General features: G+C 42.0%; 1 long non-coding RNA gene across 1 annotated transcript; it reads left to right on the forward strand.

Moving 5' to 3' along the window:
* The first annotated feature begins 2,097 nt into the window (after window positions 1-2,097).
* On the forward strand, window positions 2,098-3,006 carry LOC146829337 (uncharacterized). The gene is made up of 3 exons (XR_014961961.1): window positions 2,098-2,155; window positions 2,570-2,636; window positions 2,831-3,006. It is a non-coding gene; the product is annotated as an uncharacterized LOC146829337 (long non-coding RNA).
* The last annotated feature ends 20,951 nt before the right edge of the window (window positions 3,007-23,957 follow it).

Raw genomic sequence — 23,957 nt, forward strand, 5'->3', positions numbered from 1 at the left:
GTCACCTTTATCATTGACTGTGCTACCTTGGCTCTCACTGAAAACTTTTTTGAATTTAACAAACAACTATACCACCAGAGCCAAGGCACATCTATGGGTAGTACCTTTGCTCCCAGTGTAGCGTGCCTCTATATGGCTGATTTTGAGAAGAATGTGATCTCTGGTACATCTAACCCTTTCCATGACAACATCTTTGTTTGGAAACGGTTTATAGACGATATACTCGTCTTTTGGCATGGCACACATACTGAGTGTATGAATTTCATTCAGTGGATTAATGAGCAGAATGAGTTCCTGAAGTTCTCCCACACTATATCAGAACATTCGGTACCATTCCTGGACCTGAACATCACTCTTTCTGAAGGCACCCTAACCACCACACTGTACAAGAAACCCACTGACCGCAATAGTCTTTTACGTTATGATAGCCACCACCCCAAAGCATTGAGGGACAACCTGCCCGTTGGGCAATTCCTACGCATCAGACGTAATTGCACTCAGCTAACAGACTATAACTCAGAAGCCAAGTTATTAGCATCAAATCTGCGGGCTAGGGGTTATCCACCTAGATGTGTCGGTAATTCTATGAAAAGGGCCAGGAACAACCCACGGGAGACACTACTGGTAACACACACCAAACCCGATACCGATGTTCTGACCTGTGTCACGTCTTTTACATCTGATTCAAGCAGGATCAGAAAGATCATTTTGAACAACTGGGGTATTCTAGATAAAGGGAATCTTAGCATACCCAAACCTAGATTTGCCTACAGACGCACACAAAACATCAAAGATCTACTTGTCCACACTAGACCTAGACTGCACACCATTGGTCCACAAAGGACGATATGGGAGCTTCCACCGGTAAAGGGCCATTTCCCATGCGGTTCATGTGTAGTGTGCAAACTGACTAACACCTACAAGGACATAACTTTTACGAATAACTTCCACTGGACACTAAATAGACACACGAATTGCAACACTAAGAACTGCATATATATGATCAGGTGTCCGTGTGATTTGGTATACGTAGGCATGACAACCCGCATGGTAAAGACCAGGATTATGGAACATAAGAGTAACATTCGATGTCAGAAAGTGACCACCAAACTCTACACCCATTTTAAAACGATGCAACACCAGACAGATTCCATCAACTGGTTGGTCCTAGAAGCACACCCTCAGATGTCCCAAAATGCATTGTTTAAACTTGAGCAAAGATGGGTCCTTAGAATATCTTCACACCTGACTGGTCTTAACGACGACATCCCATGGTCCACACTCATTAGGTAAACATGCTCCTTGGTAGGACCTGTGACCCTTCCGGAATTCACTACGTGTCCTTGTTACACCCACGACCACCTTGGCCATACCTGTTAACTTGGATGCGGATCCTTAATCCTTAGCAGTGATGTTCTCTGAAAATACACCTTTTTAACAGATCACGAACCATCTAGATCTCTTTTCCACTGCTTTAAAAATAGATACACTATATTGGTATCCTATTTCTTTTGATGTGCCTCCCTCTGTGTGTTTTTATGTGCCGGTCCCCGATGCGGATGGTTGCCGCTCTGTTTTTAGACCCCCATTCACGGGTTACATCCCCGTACAATTTTGTGGGACTTTGATACTTCATCACGGCCCCCGCGAACCCCATCACTACCGCTTTTACTATTTTTCCACATTCCCATGTGTTACCCGTGGCATTTAGTCTGGCCACCTACCCGTTGCCTGTCTTTAATTATATCGCCATGGCAACCAACTCTGTGAGTAAATCAACCCACGAAGAATCATTTCCTGATTCAGATCGGATGCCGATAGTTTCCCCACACCACCTGCTCTAACATGGCCGCCCCTCTATCCCCAACCAATGGGATTGATACAACCGCTCTGGTAACCAATCCCTGTGAGCACACCAACCCACTGAGTATCACTTCCCGAGTCATACCGGATATGGATGGTTGCTCTCTCTACCTGTTCCAACATGGCTGACCCGCTTTACACTCCCCGACCAATGGGCTTGTGATTACCTTAGTCATGTGACACATTCCACACCTCCCGATATCCTTATCTGGCGAACACCGACTCCGTTCGGAACCCATCCCAGGTCCGGCGGTAGGGGTAGGTCTTCCATCCCACGCGTCGTTTGACGCAGGTGAGTGCATCAGGGTTCATCCAAGCCGTCTTCCATAAGGTGAGTTTGAGTATTTTTAAAGGGGGATTCGTGACGCCTCCATGACTTCATTGGCAGCTTGAGCGAGTACGTCCTGCTCTGACCCATCCTCTACCAGGGGCGATGGCGGTCGCCCCCTACTTTGCTCTTGAGTCTCTCGTGGCAACCCGTTACTGACCTCATTGACTACTTTTGGGCGGCGATACACCCTGGCCCCTGAGCATGATGGTCACCATGGCTGCACACCTAATCGCTCATGTTAGCATCTTTTGATATTCAAGGCTGTCATTACCCTCCGACACTGCTCTTACCGCATGGATTGCCGGGCTGACCATGTCACTTTTAATTTCGTCCATCCCTGGTTTCTTAATTGCTCCTCCCGGTTTTTTACTTCAGGACCCACGTTAGGAGTCCTTTTTTACCCGCCGGAGACTGCTGCAAGATTGCCTTGCTAACGCAAGAGGTGAGTTTACAACCTCCGCTCTGTCTCCGCCCCAGTCCTGTCTTTTGATTTATTCTGTCCTTCGAGACCTTCCAGTACTCACCCTGAGAGCTTCACCCTATGAGACTCTCGATGATTTCAGCTGAAGTTGTTATGTATGTATTGTTTATCTTTACAGTTTTGTCATGTGTTTTCTGTCTCCAATGTTTCCATAGGTGACTCCTGAGCACCTTTCGGGTATGTAAAACACACATACCTTGTTGTAGATAGTTTATGTTTTCCTGATCCTGACGAATTGCCGTGACCAATTACTGGCTTAAAGGGCAAGAAACATGTTGATCCTTCTGAGAGTAGGGCATACACAACTAGCATCATAATCACTAGTAGCTATCCCCACCTCATTTTCTTTTTAACTAGGCTGTTTACCACTTTATTAAACACATTTCCTGTGGACTAACAGTACCTATTTTATCCGTACACCACATCTACACATTCTAGGGCCCCTTACCCCCACAGCACCCTTCGGCAGGAACAGAAGATCCCCGCCAAAGAGCCCCAATATTGGGAGCCCGTCAGGAATTGCAGCGCCGACCTGACGAGGGGCAGGCTCAAATGATGAAGCATGACACCTAGCTTGCTGGGTGTGTGTGAGGGCCCTAGTTCCAACTAAAGGGTCTCCCCCCCTTTTTCATGACAGACAAAACTTTTTGCTGAAATCACTATTTGTTCTTAACTGACCTGAGGAACTCTGTACCCTTTTTGTCTTACTAGTCGCTTGGGTATGTACACTGGACCTCGTTAAACTTACCCATCTATCCCTCCTTTTGTTGACAGTCTTCTATATGCAACAGATTAGTATGGACAATTTCATTTTGGGACTTTCTTCAGTTACATTGGACACAACTTTCTTTTGGGACGTTGGTTGAGGATGGGGAGTGGGGTGCGCCAGTTGTGGGTTTAGTTTCTATTGTTAGTGGAATAAATATTTCATAGTTTTACATTATGATTTTAATCTTTTTTTCGATATTACAGATTTACTTTGCAGCCTCTTTTTAAAATCTGCTGATAGTGTATAACAACACAGTAGTTAAGGAGTACCCTCCTTTGCCCTACTACTCTCCCCACCTAGTCTCTGCAGTCTGCAACTAAATTGACCATAAGAAGTGGAGGGTGATTTTCCATTGCATATATATTGCAGTACAACAATGTTGAACCACAGTTCTCTTACCTGAATAGACGAAGCAAGGGCTGCATGGTTTCCCAAAGGGCCATGGTTGTGGTAATAGTAGCATGCTAGCGAATAACAGAGTGCAGGCATCAAAAGCCAGGTCTCACGCCCTCCTAGCTGAACTCAAACAGTAGGATAAGAACTATTTATCACAAGGAACTAACTAAATTGAAATAGAAACTGAGTTAAAGCTGGTCATATATATTATTATATGCGGGCTTCAAAACAAAATTGAGACAGTCACCGACTAGACTACTAGTGCACAAGAAGAGAGAAAAAAGAGGAAGTATAATAGGCAATGCTAAATTTAATTATTCAGAACAATGGTGAGCTAGTAAAAGTTAGAAAATTAAGGGAACTTTGAAGTTGACAATAGTAAGCTTTGATGCAACACAGTGCCTGAATAATAATGCTGGCAATGATGTTCCTCTGAAAATATTAAAAACAGTTTTTATGCTTGGATGGGTAAATATGGTCAGGTTGAGCTATCCATAGAGCTGAAGATCCTGCACTGAGGTGGAGTTACTTTCACCACATCCACCTCACAAAGTGTGTGATCAATTAATGGTGTAATTTATAAAGCCAGACCTCAACAAATAACACAGCCCGGGAAAAGAGAGTTAGGGGTTTGATGAATGGATTTGAAGGGGGAATTTAGGGAAACATTTGACAAAGACAAACACTACTCAAGGACAACATTCATCTGGGCAATGAACAGCCTACCGTCATTCATCTGTTATGGGAGTAAAAGGAAATGAAGGAATGGGTACAGTTAAAGCAAATCAAAATGTTCATATGCAGCAAGAAAAACCCAAGTTACATTATATCTAAAAGTTCTGTGTCACCAAGGTTTGAAAAATAGCAAATATATTACAAATTATGAATGAGTCAAGGTACCAACATATACAGTTCTAATGATTTTTAAAGGACAAAATAATACTGTATTGCCAAATTGATAGTTTCATCTGCAATGCATTCCCCTTGGACTGTCCGTCGGTCTTGGGTGCCTGGTGAATGCAGTCCAGTAATGTAATCATGAGTGTGATGTTGCTTTTCCAGTTTGGTGCAGGGTAAGAGGGCCTGCGGATTGAAGAACATAAATGATATTATAGAATCAAGGAGAATGAAAGAAGTTTAACTTCATAAGGAGTGCACAGAGGAGACTGAGGCAGTGCAAAACAGAAGTGAAGAATCGTCCTTTTCGCATTCATTAATTTTATGCCTGGTGTGTGATCAATTAGGTGAGGGCAATTTTACAACCAAAAATCACACAAAAGTGGCCACATGTAACTATCGGTATCAGCTAATCAAACTTGTAACTATGATCATCAATTCATCATCAATAATCATGCAATATTATGTAGCCTAACAGAACATGCATAACATGATGATCATTCATGACTGATGTTTGTCTACAGTTACGTTCAACAACAGGCCCTGGAACCAACCACCACTTAGCTTCAAATTTGAGCCAGACAACACTGAGCACACACTCAGCAACGTAGCATTTTCCCAATCAAGTAAAATCAACGTGCTGCTGTCACCATTCACCACCACTAATGCAGAAAAGGGGACCCCCTGAGAGAGATTAAGCTCAGGGAGAAGAGGGGAAACAATGGTCAATATAATTAACAATGATAACTCCCTCATGACCTATATTTCTTAAGTCTTATAGAAAAAATCTAGTATGGGTTAAACATATAAATGGACAACGTCAGAGCAAATCAACATTGTATTTTGTTTTTCATAGTTTATTATTCAGAGCAATTGCATCACTAACCATTCATTTTTTCTTTTTTTCATAGAACAAAGTCCATATGTATTTTTAACAAATTCTTCTATTTATACAAAATAATACATAAACCAATGCATTGAAGACATATGTAAAAATGCAATACTGTGCTCCGGACCCCTCTATGAAAAGAAGTAATACAGACAAATCACAGTTGTCAGACTCACTCAATCTAACCTGGCACACTCATACATAACCCAAACCATCATACACATCTGGTTCAGATTGGATGGAATTGTTCAACAGGGTCTGTAACAATAAGGTTGACGCGTGTTTCGGTGGGGCATGACAGATGGAAAACCACCTTCCTCAGGGCCTTCCCAAATAGTATGGTTTCCCACAACAATGAAGAGGTACCTGAAGAGTACAAACAATGAAAAATATTTAAAATATAAACCCATACACTGATAAATATTAGAGAATTGATCGGACCAGAGTTTAGGACATGGATGGGAAAAAATTCCCAATTTTACATTGAATAAAAAAAAGAAATGAGATTTAAAAAGAAACGCTAGATAAGGTTTCTAAGTGTGAGAATTCTCAAGGCTTGGCTGAGTAGTGTCTTGCAGAGATCTGCAAGTACATCCCCTGGGTAGGCACTCCAATGGGTAATCAAACTAAGTTGATTCATGCAAAAGTGAATCCTTTTAAGATGCGTGTTTTTAAATGCTTTTATTCAGCAAATTAGTTCAATTCGATATTGTTTGGCATATCAAATGTTCATTTGTAATCCATACTAGCAGATCTATGAATCTTGATCTCCTATGCATTTCGGGCTGGGACGCCCTTGGTCACGGAGCACTGTTGAGGAAGGGAGGGAGGGATGAGTCAGTGAGGGTATACCGCCTGGATTTACACGTGCTTAATGTGACTAAGTGCAACAATAACTAAAACGGGTGTGTTTGCTAACGTTTTAGTGACTGAGTGAAGGTACTGGGTAGTGCAATGGAAATTACTGCGTGTGTTGGTTGAATGCGCGCTGCGCAATGACATGCTGGGTTCTGTAGCGCTGTGGGCGAAGAACACTTACTTCATAGATACCGGTGGCAAAGCGTGCCGTCCATCGCTTAGTCGAGGGGTCTGCGTGTGGTACGGGCGGGTGCTCGTTATGTTTAAACACTCGGTGATGTGACGTGAAGAAACGTAAACATAAACAAAGGACTACTCGGAAGTATGCACGGTGGCGGCCATCTTAGAATGTGGGGAGATAGAGTACAGGTAATGCAAACTGGGGAGAATGCAGAGAGACAATGTCAAAAAACAGAAGTAGTATTACGTGAATAAACAGTAACATAATAAGCAATGCATCATATTAGTATTACAGGTAACAACTATACTCAATACGGTCATTAAGACCATGCGGCTTCAGAGTCTGTAACAGATAAATCCATTCAAGTTCTCTTTTTAACAAGAGTTTATGATTGTCAATCCCTTCTCGTTTGGTGAGGGTTTCAAGTACTATGAATTTTAATTGGGCGATGGAATGCCGAGCCTCAGCAAAATGCATGGCGATGTTGGATTTCTCAACTTTCAGCCTGATGTTAGATTTATGCTCGTTGAGGCGAGTTTTAATTTTCCGTTCGGTTTTACCGATGTACAGCTTTCCACAGGGACATTTCAAAGCATATATCAAATTCATCGAGTCACAGGTAGCATCAACTTGAAGTTTAATGTTGTGACCTTTCATTGGGTGCTGGATACTGTTGCCTTTGATGACACTATTGCAGTGATTGCAATTGAAGCAAGGTATGGTGCCACGGTGTTGTTTGTGGGTTTCAGTGGGTTTAGACAAAATTTCCTTGAAATTTCTGCTTCTTGTGTGTGCAAAAATTGGTGGTTTCTCAAAAATGCCCTTGAAGTCGGGTTCACTTTGTAAGATGGGCCAGTGCTTCCGTATAATCTTCTTGTATGTAGGGCTGGCTGTGGAGTATTTGGATACTATCACCATACGTTGTTCTTGCACTCTATTGCTTTTCAAAAGGCTATCTTCTCTGGTGATGAGAGCAACTCTAGATTGTGCTTCATTCAGAGTATGTTCAGGATATCCTCTAGCACGGAATCGTTCACGCATCTCATTAATGCGCATGATGTATGTCTGTTCGTCTGAAACGATGCGTTTAACACGCAACATTTGCGAATATGGCAGGTGTTGTTTCAGAGACCTGCCATATTCGCAAATGTTGCGTGTTAAACGCATCGTTTCAGACGAACAGACATACATCATGCGCATTAATGAGATGCGTGAACGATTCCGTGCTAGAGGATATCCTGAACATACTCTGAATGAAGCACAATCTAGAGTTGCTCTCATCACCAGAGAAGATAGCCTTTTGAAAAGCAATAGAGTGCAAGAACAACGTATGGTGATAGTATCCAAATACTCCACAGCCAGCCCTACATACAAGAAGATTATACGGAAGCACTGGCCCATCTTACAAAGTGAACCCGACTTCAAGGGCATTTTTGAGAAACCACCAATTTTTGCACACACAAGAAGCAGAAATTTCAAGGAAATTTTGTCTAAACCCACTGAAACCCACAAACAACACCGTGGCACCATACCTTGCTTCAATTGCAATCACTGCAATAGTGTCATCAAAGGCAACAGTATCCAGCACCCAATGAAAGGTCACAACATTAAACTTCAAGTTGATGCTAACTGTGACTCGATGAATTTGATATATGCTTTGAAATGTCCCTGTGGAAAGCTGTACATCGGTAAAACCGAACGGAAAATTAAAACTCGCCTCAACGAGCATAAATCTAACATCAGGCTGAAAGTTGAGAAATCCAACATCGCCATGCATTTTGCTGAGGCTCGGCATTCCATCGCCCAATTAAAATTCATAGTACTTGAAACCCTCACCAAACGAGAAGGGATTGACAATCATAAACTCTTGTTAAAAAGAGAACTTGAATGGATTTATCTGTTACAGACTCTGAAGCCGCATGGTCTTAATGACCGTATTGAGTATAGTTGTTACCTGTAATACTAATATGATGCATTGCTTATTATGTTACTGTTTATTCACGTAATACTACTTCTGTTTTTTGACATTGTCTCTCTGCATTCTCCCCAGTTTGCATTACCTGTACTCTATCTCCCCACATTCTAAGATGGCCGCCACCGTGCATACTTCCGAGTAGTCCTTTGTTTATGTTTACGTTTCTTCACGTCACATCACCGAGTGTTTAAACATAACGAGCACCCGCCCGTACCACACGCAGACCCCTCGACTAAGCGATGGACGGCACGCTTTGCCACCGGTATCTATGAAGTAAGTGTTCTTCGCCCACAGCGCTACAGAACCCAGCATGTCATTGCGCAGCGCGCATTCAACCAACACACGCAGTAATTTCCATTGCACTACCCAGTACCTTCACTCAGTCACTAAAACGTTAGCAAACACACCCGTTTTAGTTATTGTTGCACTTAGTCACATTAAGCACGTGTAAATCCAGGTGGTATACCCTCACTGACTCATCCCTCCCTCCCTTCCTCAACAGTGCTCCGTGACCAAGGGCGTCCCAGCCCGAAATGCATAGGAGATCAAGATTCATAGATCTGCTAGTATGGATTACAAATGAACATTTGATATGCCAAACAATATCGAATTGAACTAATTTGCTGAATAAAAGCATTTAAAAACACGCATCTTAAAAGGATTCACTTTTGCATGAATCAACTTAGTTTGATTACCCATTGGAGTGCCTACCCACGGGATGTACTTGCAGATCTCTGCAAGACACTACTCAGCTGTTCATTGATGGTGTTAGGACGGATAACAACGCCCTGATTGCGCACCCAGACCTTATTGAACGAAAATACCTTTCACCTAGCTTATGCAGTGCACCACCCACGCCTCTTTCTGAATTCTCAAGGCTTCCCATACTCTCTGTGGGAAGTGCCAATACCACCTGATAAAGTCACCAAGGTGAAGAAACATGCCATGCAAAAAGCAATAATCAAGCTGTTGGAAAACAGTGAACTCATTATATAGTGATAGCCTTTTCTATGTCTGTATAGAGAAATGGTAATTGTTAACCAACCCCAATGAGTGGCACATGCTAGTAACTAGGGTACTTACAGATAGGACTGGTATATAGGCAGATATCCGATAGATGTAATATGTAAGACGGCTAGAGTGTTTTCCAACACTGCCTTGTTGCACCCATACAGGCTGTTATAGATATTGAAATGAACAAAATAGGGGGTAGATTAGTACTCCAAAGGCTTTTAAGATGTGTGGAGGTCAGAAACTGAATGAATGATCTCAAGGTCTTACCTAGTAAAATCTTGTTTGTGATAGTTCTATGTGGACATTCTGAGTGCTCCAGACTCAATGGTTAGGCTGTCAGCATGAGTTTCCTATAATCAAGTGAATGTGCAATAGTCCCTACATGGTTGTGATTACTATGACAAAGTACTAGACTTGTTTGAAACACAATTAGAATGGCGCCGAACTGATAGTATAAAGGGGCATACACACCTATACTAGACAGGTATAACGTCGACTCGGTATGCAGTTCTTTTCAGAATTTGGTGAATCTCGTGATGTCTTAGATATCACGTGGTATAAATGATTGCAGACTTCTTAGAAAGACTTTAAGAGAAGTGCCTGTGGTGAGAAAATAACCGTCAAAGACTTAACCTAGGTTGACCTCCTACATAAAGCATTTATATGATGAGCTCTAGGGGAGCTTCGGTTGTAGGCATAAAGAGAAATATGGTTGCCGTCGATCATTTGACCTCAAGACAGAAATGCTTACTAATGCAGTCTGTCTACATGGGCATATCATGGCAGTGACGAGAATCAATTACAATACCTATACAACTAACCGATTGTAACAGTCTTACATGCCCACCTGGAAAAACCCTTAAGTGAGATGGCCCATCTCGCTGTACCTCTTAAATCAACAACAATTTATTCCCCTTCGAGTAGAATACATGCAGGGGTAAGGACTCACTGATTTGCAGTGCAACACAATCATCTGGGCTTCAACTCAACCGTCAAAAGCAATACTGACCGGTATCGCCTGGCGCCATTAAGAAGCCGGGTGTACGTCAAAACTCGAGCAGATGTAATTGACTCACTGCCCTCACGTGGGCAGTGAATAAAACTGCTCCTGATTTCTATGATGAAATAAATATGGGCACCATGTTGGATTAGGCACACAAAATCGAAAATGCTAAGCGGATTATTAAACCAAAGAATGTAGATGTAAGCTAACTGAAAGGAGTATATGAAAAACCATATTATGCACCAGGGCATCACTGCTAACGGAGACCAAAACATGTACAATTATACTCCTGATGTCTACGATAAGGATGGAAATGAGCACCATGTTGTGATAGGCAAACGAAGCAATGAATACTGTGTAGAGAACCCAATCCATTTAAAAATGACCTGCATCAGGAAAATATATAAGAGAACCACGATATACACGGGGACGCCACTACTGGTGAGAGTCAAGATATGTGCAGCCAGGAGTAAAAAAGTCATATAGACCGCTGGTTGCAGGAAAGGGTAAATTGAACCCAGACATAGTGTCAGTTATGAGGTTTAATATGAACGGAGCCTACCTAGTATAGAAATTATCTCATAGTAGAAGGCCTTATAGATACTCAATTAGGGAGTGTAAAAAAGACCTTGCATAGTCAAGAACATGTTTGCTGTAACAGGAGAGGAGAGAAAAGAGAAGGAACACCTATTTTACAGAATACTTGGCTGCAATGTAACAGAAAAAGGTTGGTTATAGATAATCAGTAACATTCCAAACAATTTATTCATTAAATCCCTCTTTTATTCTATTAAGAGTAAAAATCCAGACTGTTTCCCTCCTCTTGAGAGTCACTTCTACAGGTAATCCTGCCTGCAGCTTGACCTTCTCTAGAATGCACCATCTAAGGTCCTTTTCCGAGTGACTCATTTCAAGACAGTGTTGAACTACAGGGGCTGTCAGTTTTTGCGTACAAATAGCAGATTTGTGTTCGCTATATCTAGTTTTAAATTCTCGACCCGTCTCTCCTATATATGCCAGTCCACATCGACACAATAGCATATAAACAACTCTCACCACCACTCCACAGAGTTGGCTAGGCCAGTTTAAAGTCGGGTTATGCTTGGTACAAACTAAGGTAATGGGGGCCAAAAAACCCATTTGAGAAAGCAACATATGATCCAGTGGAGGCACACCTTAGCGGCCAAAAAAATTGCAAGTGTTTTTGGTTAAAGTTGAACGGCTGAGCAAGGAATCCAATCCTGATCAGGGAGGTGCAGCTGACAAATGACAATGGGAGAATCCATAGAAAATGAATGCTGATCTGCACCTATAGCAGACATGGGGTTGATTCAATGAGGCCAGATGTTATAAAAATGGTTAAAAGACTCTAAAAATAAAACAAAACTAAATAAAAAAGTCAAACAAAAAAGATAAAAACACAAATATATAAAAATTATATAAATAGCAAAAATGTCAAATGTAAAAAATAATTTACAAAACAATTACAATAAAAAACTAAAAATTAAAACAAAAAAATTATAAATAAGTGAAATTATCCTCGGGCATATCATTTTAATTGATCTCATTGCTCAACCATCCATGCAAGCATATGACCTGCAAACAAAGAGCACATGCTGTTCTATAGCAAAAGCACACTGGCTGCTTACACAAAATGGCCACCAACCACATGGTCAAACAACAAGTGAGGAGACTTGGCCACAACAAAGAACACATGTAGGCCTTTGGAAAAAGCACACTGGTTGCCTACGCATAATGCCCGACAGCTACATGCTCCCAACAACAAGCAAGACAGCATGGGGAACAAAGAGAAGACATGAAGGCTTATGGCAACGGCACACTGGCTAGCTACACAAAATGGCCTCCAGCTACATGGTCATAACAACAAGAAAGAAAGCATTTGGAAAAAAGACAAGACATGCAGGCCTATGCAAAATTCACAGTAGCTGCATACACAAACTAGCTGCTAGCCACATGGTCGCAACAACAAGCAGGAGGCCTGGAAAACAAAAAAACACATGCAGGCCTATGGACAAACATACTCACACACTGGCCAGACAAAGAAGGCTTGGTAAAGATTACACAACATTAATTCAGCAATGCCAAAAACAAAACTTATCAGGGCAAAACATGTTTATAAGTTAAAACAACACACATCATCCAAAGGCATTACCCTGACCCTATACACTGTCTACCAGGGAAAAAACATGAAATACCATAAAAAACATGTTTTTGTATTTTAATTCAAATTGATCCATGGCCTACATCATGTTTCAATTCAACAGACACCACAGAAACAGTTGTTTCATACACCCATGACTAGCAGAGGGTCTACTGGCTAGCAGGCCTATAGGCAGACTAGGCCATGTTGTGAATTAAATCAATATTGCAAGTGTATTAAAAGGCATGGAGAAAATGTAGAAAACTGTGCAACATCTTTCCTTTATAAAAGAGGAAACATTACTTGCAAAGAAATAACTAAGGCCCTACTGAAACTACAGGCCACCCACCACAAAAAAATTAAAAATCGATTGGAAGTACAAATATATCCAGGTGCATTGCCCCAATCAAACCAAAAAAAAAAATGTTCAACTTACTCATGAAATCTCAAATACAAAGTCCTTAAATCTAATTGGATATGCAGCAGACACAAAGAGTGATTCTTCCAGCTCTGAATCCAAATGAAAAGTGACCAGGAGATGGACAAAACACTGGCAGGAACCTGCTTGACAAGAACAGGAAGTTGGAGACATCTGGGCATTTCCTTCTATTTGGAAGGATTTACTCGCACAAAAAAACCAATGCCAAAGGTCCATCTGAGGAGGTTTTTAATTCCAAATCAGTGCTTCTTGATGAGAGAATCTTCCCCAGATTGCAGCCACAGTAGATGCTGCAGGGGTTGGGATCGCATCAGAAAACATCTGTCAGAAGTCGCTGCCATGCCTAAATGACGTGTTGGCGATGGCAAAATCTCTGGGGAGCATGCCACTGGCTACCAAATCTCGTGGTGCTTGCAAATGGCTTTGAAACTCTCATGGGCGATTGCAAGCACCAGAAAGTCGCTCCCATATACCCAAAAGGATATTTCGAAGGTCCAATCAAAATAAAAAAAACTCCACTCCCTTGCAGAGTTTATCGATAACTCAGCATTCTACGTGGAACACAGAAGTGTAGAACTCTGCAAACTTCGCAAGCGGAGTTTTACACCCAGGCCTACAGCAAACTTTCCATGAAGTTTCAGATCAATGCATGTTTTGCAAGGTTTCAAGTGGCTCCCCATCAGCACCAGGTACACCATGATGCAGGCCTTCATCACCAGCCAACTGGACTACAGCAACACACTCTATGCAGGCACCACCACCAAACGTATGCAGAGACTAGAGAAGATACAGAACACGGTTGCCAAACTGATCCTCAACATGCCCAAGAGGACCCACATCACCCAACACCTGAAGTACCTTCACTGGCTCCCCGTTTAGAAGAGATGCCAATTTAAACTTCTGACCCATGTGCACAAAGCCCTCCAAGACCAAGGGCCTGCCTACATGAGTTTTAAACACCCTCCCCGTCCTTATCTGTACAACACCCTCTCTCATGAACCTCAGGAAGGGACTCAAGACCCGGCTGTTAGACTGATACCTGCAGCACAGCACCTGAATACCCTCTTGGGTGATAAGCTGTGCCAAAGAAGTGCAACCTACTTGATTGATTGATTGATTGATTGAGTGATTACCTAAGCATGGAGGCCTATCAAAGATTATGTCCAAAACACTCTAGATTATATTTTTACATTCTTGAATTAGGGCTCTATAATACAGCCAATCGGGTTCCTTGCATACTTTTAGGCTTAAAAAGTTAACCAACTAGTTTGGTGCGGAGTCACCAGCCTCTGAGTTCCTGATATTCTGGAATTTTCAGGCCAGTTCTCCAAGTCCAGATACTCCAAATCTTTGAGAAAACTTGAAGTGCAGAGCACTGCCAAAATTAGAGACCTGTTGCTGCCCATGGAACCCCCTTCATTATATGTTCCTCCCCTTTATGAGCTGCACCTAGAAGTCATACCACACTAAATGCCAAACTAGTAGAGCATGCCGAACCTGTCACTCCTGACCAGGATCACAAGATTCAAAGGCTGTCCCATAACATAGATGTGCTGGGCCTTATTTTATTTTTTGACTTGTTCTGTACCAACATTAGGAGCCGAACACTCATGCAGCCCTCATGTTACAACTTGGGCACCCTGTGTGTTCCATATTAGATTTACAGTTTACATTGCTTGCAAGGTCACTGTGACCTGGAACCAAGCAGGAAGTTACTGCAAACACGATCTCGCCATGTGCCTGACCCAAGAATGGAGTTAGGCTGTTTCTAGAAATACATATGCCCTCCTCTCAAACCAGACCTGTGATTTAGATGCCCCAGATAGCATTTATGTACAGATGAGTCTTTGTGGCATGCTTGCTCAAATTCATTAGGCTGGAGAGCTAGCATGAAATCATCACAGTGCACTACCTAGAAAATTGAACTGGTGGTTGCTCTTTTAGCTAACCGGTGACCAGAATACGAAACTCTTTTCCCCTTCAATCATTCAGGCCCCATTGAAATCTTTTTTCTGAAAAAAGTAAAAAACCTTGCTCTTTAGGTCTGGTTGACATTTGAGGTAATCTTTTGTGTTTTCTTCTCTCACAGAGTCAGTATCCTAGCACTGGGAAGTAGTTATGTGCTCTATAAGTCTCAATATTGTCATTATTACATTCATTGTGTGCTATTACTGTAACATATTCAAAACCTTTTAATGTAAATATGGATATGAAATAATGTATAACTTCCTGTAAATTATATTGTATTATGCGTAATACATCTGCTACATGATTTACCTACACAGCTCTTGACTGTACGGCCTTTATATCCTTTGAGAATCAAATTCTGAAAATGAGACACTTTCCAATATAGCTAGCTTCCATTGGCATTTAAGCCGAAGGATAAGCATTAACCCTGGGCGTAGATCGCGTAGTCGCGCTTCGCGAAGCTTTGCGAAGATGTACTTGCACTACGCGAGCTACGTGTAGCTTCGCGAGCTTGCGTAGTTGCTTGGGGCGCCTGTTCGGGATGTCTTTTTCTTGTTCGGGAGTGCGGTGAGCGTGTTCGGGGAGCTGTTTGCATGCTTGGGGGATATATCTCGCGATCTTACCCATGCGGTCGCCAATGGGCGCGGCCATCTTGATTTTCAATTGTCCCGCCCACTCGCGATGCCTTATTTCCTGTTCCGGGTCATAGATAGCGTGTTCGCGATGTGCATTGACGTGTTCGGGAGCGCATTTTACTTGTTCGCGATGAATAGTGCATGTTCGCGAGAAATTTCGCGTGAACTTACCCACGCGGTCGCGAATGTGCGCGGCCATCTTGTTTTTCACTCTATGCTATGGTTCTGGGCCTAATTTTCAATCCTCCCTTTTTTTTTGCAATCCTTTGTCTTTGAAGCATTTTTTCTGACTTTTTTTTAGTTATCATCTATCTCTCTCTTTGCCTAAGTTTATATTTTGCATTTTCTTTCTACTTTTACTGTGTTTTTTTTTACTTTTATAAAGTTCTTTCTTTCTTCTTCCCCCTAACTTTTTTTTCCCCTTCTAACTTTTCTTTTCCGCCTCCCACCCACCCCAGAACTATGGCCAAGGGCACAGCTAGTGCCAAGGGCAAGGGACCTGCAGGAGCAGCAGACAAGGGCCACCTGCCTTGCGGCAGAATGCGTCCTGCAGGGGTGCAGGCCCGGCAACTGTTTGGGGAGGAGGAGGTGGCCACCCTTGTTTTTTTCATCCAGCGCCACCTCCCCTTGACCTTGGCAGCAGGTGGCAGGCCCGGCTCCGGGTACGCTACCCAGGAGCGGCACCGTTGGTGGGCGAAGGTGCGCCGGGCAGTGTTCCGGTGCTCTGGGGTCCTTTGCACCCACAATCAGCTAGCCCACCGGTGGTCCGACATCCTGGACCGGGAGCAGGACCTGTTGGACCTGCTAGGTGTCGAGGTCGTCGGGCTTGGTGAGTATTAGTAACTTATTGTGTATAAATTAAATTTGATAAACAACAAGATTACTGCTGCGTGCCAAGCGTTGCTGGTAAATAACGTTCCAAAAAGCAAAATCTTCTTTGATTTAAGGACCCAGGTCCTCGGTGGTACTCTTACTTGTTTTCAACTTAGTTTGCGCTAGCTTGTGCTGATTATGTAAGAGTTTATTTTACAGAACTGAAGTTAGGTAATGCGATTTGCTAGAGAGACTCTAGTCCTTCCATTGTCCTACTGTGAAATAGTGGTGGATGGATATTGGATACTAGGTTTAGTTTGTTAGTATTAGTTAATAATTGTTTTATGCGGTCTGCGTGACGCCTCCTCTGTCACTGAGTGCTTTTTACCCCAGTCCTCCGTAGAACCTTTTGTACTTTGTTTAGTGAGTGGTAGGCTTAGCATGGTCAGTCAGTAGCAGAACTAGATCAGAATCATGCAACCAACCCACAATTTGTTATATGTATGTATTCACAAATGTACGCATGTGTCCTCCATCTCATCTATGCATTTGATGGCTGAAAAAAATGGAAATGCAGACTTAGTGAACAATTGGCCCATCTGGAATAGGTGGTGTAGGTCAGGTGGTACTTACTAGGCTTCGTATTGTAATCAGAATGATTATGGAACACTGGAGTGTTCATAAATAAGTAGACGATCCGTGAATGCAGGAAGAAGCCAATAGAAGTCGATCCATCTGATTAGATAGGTCAATTTTATTGCAATTGTTGTTTCCTAAAATGTTGTTTGACTTATTTTTCCAAATGATTTATTATTATTTGTTTCACAGCACTCCTTAATGTTTGTCTCTTTCTTTATTATATCTTACATGATCATCAGCACAACCCAGGGGCAAGAAGACGGGGTCGGAGTCGGCGGAGGAACCACAGGACCTCTCCTCTACCGAGGCTCCTGCTGCTGGCCCCAGTAAGTCTTCCAGTGGTTATATTGACATTTATATTTCCCTAACTTTTACTGCATCTTTTTTTTCCAAACTATAAATTATGGTTCCACTTTCTAATTCTATTTTTTACAAAAGCTTACTTCTTTGACCTTGACTATCTGTTTCCAAATTCTGTTTATCCCTGCCTCTAACTAAGTTGCTTCTAACTGCCTCTGCTATGACTCTCTGTACTACTACTACTACTATTACTATTATTACTCTGTCTGCAGCGAAGCTTGCACAGTTGTCCACTCTTTATTGAAGGTTTTCTTTGGAATAATAAAACTCTGATTGACCAATAGTTCTAGCCACTGTGTCCTGTCCTTTGGGTTGTCCTCTTCTAATCTTCTCAATGTCGAGGCTTTGACAAATACCACAAACAAAATGGCCAACCAGATATTTGACTAGTATTTTTGATCGGATAGTACATGATACTACTATTGTCTAGTGATTCTGCAGAGCCACATACAGAACTATGCACAACAAATTAGGATGTTGGTGATGTGAGGTTGGACCTTACTGATCACACCTCAGTCTGAAGAACCCACGATCCCCTGACTGACTAGCTATGGTGCCTCACATTAGGGTCCCACTCCCGACCCCACCCACGAAGAAGATACACAATGTTGATGATGACTGAGACAGACAACCCAGAACATAATAACACCATTTTGCTCACTCACTTGTGTAAGTCCACCCCACCACACCAAATACCACAGAGTCTATGTGTAAGTTCAAAAGGTTTTTTTGAAACAAGTAACAAACTCTGTACATCGTTAATATGAAATTTAATTTACTACAGCCATAGTCAATAAGCCAGCAAAAAGCCTAAGATTAAAACAGTAAACATTTACAAGTGCATGACAACAAGAACAAGAGCCAAGATCTTTTGAATTCTGGAAGACCCCTCGCCGTAGAACGTAGAAATACTGGTTACATCATCTTGCATCATAATATGCTCTGTAAATCTCTGGTTTGTAGAAGGGAATCTTCCGCCTATTATATGAGAAAAATGCTGCGCGTTAGCCGTTAGATAGTATACTGGTGAATGCAAGCATTTTGCAGTCATGGCAAAAAGTGTAACATGTATGTGATGGCTAAGCAATATGGACTAAACAAACTCAATAAGTGGGTTGTTTTTCGACCTAGTCTTCACTTGTACGCAACAGTCAAGTGGCCTCAAAGGTGTCTACTGCACATGTCAATAAGCTGGCAGGTATAATTAAATATATGCGCCAAAAGAGTAGTAGTCGGCATGATGAATCTAAAAGGGTTACACTTGGCTCAGGCTAACTTTCAAAAGAGTAGAGTAGGACTCGATGACCCTAGGAACCATATCACTACTAGTGTCTGTCTACTGACTGTACTTACTGTCTAGTGCTGATGTATGTTGGATTAACTTTTTTTTCAATGTTCCAAGTGAACACTATTAAAATAGGGGGAGGTTTCCAGGCATCTAAAAATTTTTGATGTTTTTTTCTAGGCACACTACCATCCACCAGTGCCGGCAGGGCCAGCGGCGATGCGGCCATTCAGGAGGGAGCAGGAGAACTGGCGGCACCTGCAGGAGAGACAGGGGGAAGCCAGCAGCAGTGGCTGGCGGCGGTAAGTTATATTCATTACTTCTTGACATTACTACTAGATGGAAGTGTGTTCACTATTTCACAGTACTGTGCGACTTATTAAGCTGTAGTGAACATTATACAACGGTTGAAGAAGACACCTTTTACTTAGCATTACCAGCGTGAGTTGAGTAACCAATGGCCTCTTCTATTTGACTGCAAAATCAGCTGTGAAGGTTTTATGGAAAAGACAAACTCAGATCAGATGACCTTGATGGATGTGTTGATCAATGAGGGAAAGAACTAAGGGTGGAAGGACGGGCGAGATAAATAATATGAGTGACTGGCAGAGAAGGATATGCTGTTGGAAGCATGCATAGGTGGCTGATAGTAAATCAGATCAGATGCATGGGTTGTTGAAGGATGGGTGGAAGGTGAAAGAATGCCTGCCTGGGTGGGCGACACAGTATGGGTGGATAGTGCTAGATAGCAAGAATCAGCGTTGTTTTGGTTCAAATTCAAACACAAAGCCAAGGCAAGCAAGGAAGGAGCGGAAGTATGGGTGGTTGTTGGTGAAACCAACTAAGTAATAGATATATAAAAAAGAAGGATAAACGTTTACTTTAATGTATGCCTGGATGTACTATCATCAATATTCAAGAGACAGTATAGGTGGAAAGTGTCACTGGAGATTCTTACTTTGAAGAAAATGTAAAAGAAACTGCGCCACAGTAGCAAAGCGTTGGGGAATATAGGTAGTATTATCAGAATACAGTAGACTTGCAGTAATTTGCAAGCATGTCATATATATATATATATATATATATATATGTACATATATATACATTTCTTTCCTCCAAACGGGTTATTTGGAAACCGAGTCCGTTGTCAGTTGGTGCACAATGCCCGTAAACCAGAAAACCGGCAAATTCTTTATAAATCCAATATTGCACGTCAAAAGCACACTCAGAGTCACGGGTATTCCAAAAACGGCAGTAGTTTATTCTTCGTTACGCGTTTCGACACGAAAATTGTCTTGTTCACACGAATCTACAAACGTCTTGCATTGATTTAAATAAAGTTCATTGAGGTGATTTCACCCGAAACACAGTGATAACAGAAATAGGACTATAACTTCAGGTAGTCAATTCAGATGTTATAGTGCGGCAGACATATTGGAAAGTGCAAATCAACGCTTCAATCTCTGCTATTTCTTTGATGATTTTATCCCGATCTTCCCAGGCGTATTTGATGAGTATTATCATCATGTTCTTAGAACTTTCAGCAGAGTTGTTTGCCCATTCATCAAGCATTCGTGGATTTGGGGATTCATGTGAAGGCGTAATATATATTCTTAGACCTCTTGGTATCATTTGTTTCTCCACATAATCTTGAAGGGACGTTGCCTCCCACCACTTCAAACTTTCTTGCTTTTTCAGTTTTTCATACTTGCGTAGTAGCATATTCAACTCATTGTCTTACTTGTTGTTAGCGTCCGATATTCCTATCGATTTCCCTTTGACTGGAGCACGTGCAAAAAGAGATTGTGCAGCGGCACGTCTGTCTCTTTCTTCTTCCATGTTCTGGAGATGTTGCCTCTTGTAGGAACTTGTAAATCCCTCGGTTGTTGATTTATTGTTTTTAAATCACTCGGTGATGTACAGGGCGGCTGTCACCTGTACTCTTCGTTATTTGTTGGTATTGTTTCGCTTTATTTCGTCTGTTTATCTTGTTTGTCCTAAACTACTGCCTCGTCATACCCGGACTCCCCGCCAACTATGGGCGGTTCCTGATGCCACTGTAAAATTTCTCACGTTGCCGTCGAGATGTTTAGGGAATACGTGTTTGTGATTTGTTGTACAGTTTTTGATCAAAATAATCACACTGTTCGAAGTATGGGTGGATAGTGCTAGATAGCAAGAATCAGCGGTGTTTTGGTTCAAATTCAAACACAAAGCCAAGGCAAGCAAGGAAGGAGTGGAAGCATGGGTGGTTGTTGGTGAAACCAACTAAGTATGAGATATATAAAAAAGAAGGATAAACGTTTACTTTAATGTATGCCTGGATGTACTATCATCAATATTCAATAGATAGTATAGGTGGAAAGTGTCAGTGGAGATTCTTACTTTGAAGAAAATGTAAAAGAAACTGCGCCACAGAGGCAAAGCGTTGGGGAATATAGGTAGTATTATCAGAATACAGTAGACTAGCAGTAGTTTGCAAGCATGTCATATATACATATATATATTCACTGAAAAAACCATAGGTTTCACACATGTTATAGTTAGCGGAAATTTTACTGATAAAAAACCAGTGAAATTGCCCCGTTATAGTTAGTGCTGGCAACTATAACTCACGCGACCGCAATCCTCTGCTGATGCTAATACTGTATTTAGACACTTATTTGCCCATGTCTTCTTCCATACATTTTTAGCTATACATATATTACAAATATTTTTTTTTCATAAAGACACATATGTCATCAGCAGAAGATTGCGGTCGCGTGAGTTATAGTTGCCAGCACTAACTATAACGGGGCAATTTCACTGGTTTTTTATCAGTAAAATTTCCGCTAACTATAACATGTGTGAAACCTATGGTTTTTTCAGTGAATTTGCAAGGTTTTTTAAATGCTAATTCCTAACTATAACGTGTGTGAAACCTATGGTTTTTTCAGTGAATTTGTATGGTTTTTTAAATGCTAAGTTACTTTACGCCATTCGAGGCGTGCGCGCCCACTTAACGCAGTTCGTTCCCTGCACGGTTTTTATCAACTTTAATAAGCCCTGTACATTTGGTGGCCTTCGGCCACCAAAAGCACAGGGGGTGGGGTCAATGTGGATAGTGTTTTTTTTATTTCGATTTTATAATTTCATGTTGCCAAAATTTAGTTTTTTTTACATATTAATAAGCCCTGTACATTTGGTGGCCTACGGCCACCAAAAGCACAGGGGGTGGGGTAAGTGTGGATAGTTTTTTTTTTTTCTTTTTTTTTTACCGTACGCTTACGGTAAGCGTACGGTAAGCGTACTCGGCGAAATTGCCGAAAAAAAAATAAAACCGTTTTTGCTCTTGGGGGATGTTTGGGGACATGACTATGTGGGAGGGAGTTGTCAAAACAGCCCCGTAACATGTTTTTGGCCATCCTCTTTGATAAACAACACTCAGTGCGAGAGACAAAATGGCGGCCGCCGCTTCCTGGTTTCGGCCGATTCGAATGTTTACTAAGATCTAAGAGCCAATCAGAATCGCGCTCGCGCACGCCACCGTACGCTTACGGTAAGCGTACGGTAAGCGTACCGTAAGCGGGCTCAGATATATATATTGATTTAGAGGCTATTTTCTCAGAATCTACTGAACAGATTTACACCAAACCTACAAAAGGCACTTCCTTGACCTAGGGACTACCTCTCTGCCAAATTTCTAGTAATTCTGTTCAGCCGTTCGGGCTGTAGCTCGTTCTAAAGGTCCTATGGAAAAATGCATGGGAAAAATGCGTTTTGGGACCCCCCTTTTATCTCAGCCCCCGCTTGACGAATCCCCCCGAGACTTTCAGGGTAGGAGCGGAGCGTAGCGCCCCACCTATTTTGAGAAATTCGCGAGGATTCATCGACCGGCGCCAAAGTTATTCAAAATAGAATGTTGAGGTTTTCCTATGGAAAAGGGGTCCTAACTATAACTACCTACTGGCGACCGCCAGTAGGTAATATATATACATATATATATATATATATATATAGATATTATCAAGCGGAAGCCCCTTCCTCCCACTCTTTGGACCACTCCCTACCTATTATTATTAATGTATTTTCGATTGGGTCAGCCAGCCTGCAAAGGGTGGCCTATCTGTTGTTTATGGTTATTGGTTACACAATCAATGAAAGCAAAGTACCCTCTGCAGTAGCGGTTGGTGGTGGGAGTGCTGGCAGGCGGTGACATGGGGAGGGGCAGGGTGGGTGGCACTGGCGAGTAAACTGTGAAGTACAGCCAAATACAGGTATTAAAACATAAAAATAAATAAAATTATTTTCATTGTGCGCACTGCACCGCCGAATGCGATGCAGTGTGTGCAATAATTTTTTTTTGTTAATGTATTGTTTAATTACCTGTGATTGTCCTTAATCCATAGTTTACTATCCCCACCCTGCATCTTCCCACGTCACCGCCCGGCAGCACTCCCACCACCGACTGCTACTGACCTGATGTTGTATTACCATCTATAATATGAATATGAGCAATGATCATTGGATCAGATAAATAATCAGCCTTTTTATATTACCCAGGGCAGGGTGTAAGTGAAATTGTGCATTTGCCCTCATGTAACAGACAGAGTATGGCCAGTGCCACCGGCCGTAAGTCGTCATACAAAAATATGAGCTTCCCCACCTGCAGACAGTAGTAGTAAATAAAACTAACGTGAGTCTGTATCATGTGGCTCATATCTGTTTCTCTTGGGTGCAAGCTTCGCTGACTGAGCTGGCATGCCGGCTACAACAGGGTTATGTAATTGCGCTAAACTACAGATAAGAACAACACAACTGTTGTACCGGAGTACATAGTACGATTATAATGTCGGAAACTCCCACAAATGTTAGAGTCCAAGGAAGTAGGAGTAGAGATACTTACCAACAAATCACAAATGTTATGAACTGTGCTTGCTAGTGATACTGTGACACTATGTGTTGAATGATTTTAGTGTTTCTGGTTTGCTAAGAGTATTGGCTATAACATGTTCTTTTTC

Source organism: Triturus cristatus, chromosome 5_2 (assembly GCF_964204655.1).
Source record: "Triturus cristatus chromosome 5_2, aTriCri1.1, whole genome shotgun sequence".
Lineage (NCBI taxonomy): Eukaryota > Metazoa > Chordata > Amphibia > Caudata > Salamandridae > Triturus > Triturus cristatus.